The sequence below is a fragment of the Saccostrea echinata genome, unplaced genomic scaffold, assembly GCF_033153115.1.
Source record: "Saccostrea echinata isolate AGI-Se365-2 ecotype Australia unplaced genomic scaffold, CSIRO_AGI_Sech_v1 ptg000005l, whole genome shotgun sequence".
NCBI classification, from domain to species: domain Eukaryota; kingdom Metazoa; phylum Mollusca; class Bivalvia; order Ostreida; family Ostreidae; genus Saccostrea; species Saccostrea echinata.
Window position 1 is genome coordinate 13,186,023 of NW_026889754.1, and position 1,858 is coordinate 13,187,880.

Sequence of the window (1,858 nt, forward strand, 5' to 3'; positions counted from 1 at the left end):
GTTAAAATGATGACCCCCGGGGATAGGGATGGGCCACATTAGGGTGTCGAAAATTTTACATAGGAACAAATAGGAAAATATCCTCTTCTCAAGAACTGAAAATCATGTTTAGTCATTTTGATATGGAAGCATCCTCAGATAGTGTAAATCAAATTCGTTCAAATGATGACCCCGGGGGTAGGGTGGGGCCCAATCGGGGATCGAAAGTTTTACATAAGAACATGCAGAAAAAATATTTCTTCTCAAGAACAGAAAAGCTATGTTTAGTCATATTGATATGGAAGCATCCTCAGGTAGTGTAGATTCAAGTTTGTTCAAATATTGACCTCTGGGATAGGGAGGAGCCACAATGGGGGATCAAATTTTTACAAAGGATTAGGTGCTCAGGTGAGCAATGTGGCCCATGGGCCTCTTGTTTTTATTAGTTCTAATGAGTAGTTTTAAGCTGTAGTTCAAATTTTTTTATGCGCCCGGATCGATAGATCGGGGGCGCATATTGTTTTTGTCCTGTCTGTCTGTTGTCAACTTTAACCTTCACCATAACTTTTGAACCATGAGAGAGAGAGAGAGACTTCATATTTGGTATGCATACTCCACTCATTAAGTTCTTTCACATGACACCAAGGTCAATGACCTTGTGACCTTGACTGTGACCTATATACTAAAAACAGCTTTTTCGAACTTTGTTGCCGCCGGGTGCATAGTGTTTCACAAACACATCTTGTACAGATGTTCTAGATTTTATGTCTCAAACCTTAGACATTAACCCGAAATGACTAAGTCAATAAAAATGAAAAAAAACACCTGTAAAATGCAAAAAAATTATCATATAATGTTGAAAATACCAGGTGCACATCTTCATATGGTAAATAATAAGTGTACAAATTTTCATACAAATCTATGCACTAGTCTCTGGGAACAGATCCGGACAAAACCCCATAATAAAAATGAAAAAAATCACCTGTAAAATGCAAAAAAATTATCCAATCATGATGAAAATACTAGTTGCACACCTTCATATGGCGAATAATAGTGTAAAAATTTTCAGACAAATCCTTGCAACAGTTTCTAAGAAATGGTCCGGACAAAATCTCGTCTACAGACAGACGGACCTGCTGATTCCAATATCCCCTAAACTTCGTTTGCGGAGGGTATAATAATCCAAGGAAGTAGCCACTAGTGGACACAATAACTAGTGGTTTAACTAGGGGCCTGCCCTTGTGAAAACTAAACTGGAACTTGAAATTACCACTTTCATTTATGTAGATATAGGTTCCATCAAGGAGAAGTATGGCCTGCTGGGTTCCTGCATCACCAAAAAGGGACTGGGCTAATGATCGAGTATGTTGTTGGATGACCATTTTTCTTGTGATGTGACCAAATCCAAGGTTCTCTGTTACACATCTGCCAATCATCAAAGCTGTTCTAATTGATTTAATAGCTCTTTGCATCCTGGATTTTGACACATTGAATAATGTAGAAAGAATGCGATTTGAATCCCCTCCTCCTAGCTTCATCAAGATGATAAGCAAGGATGCCTCTTCCAAAATTGTGAATTGCATGGCCCCTGGATCAGGGGTTCTGGTGTTAGGGCGGGGCTCTAATTAGTATATAGTGAAAATGCAATAATTCTTTGAAAATCTTCTTCTCTGCTCTTGGGTACTATTTAAACAAAGTACACTGTTATGATAAGCAAGGATGCCTCTTCCAAAATTGTGAAATTCATGGCCCCAGGGACAGGGGTTCTCGTGCTAGGGCAGGGTTATAGAGATCTTATAGTGAAGGTGAATTATTTCTTTGAAAATCTTCTTTGTCCCTGGGTATTATTTAAACAAATTTAGTATATTGTTATGATACG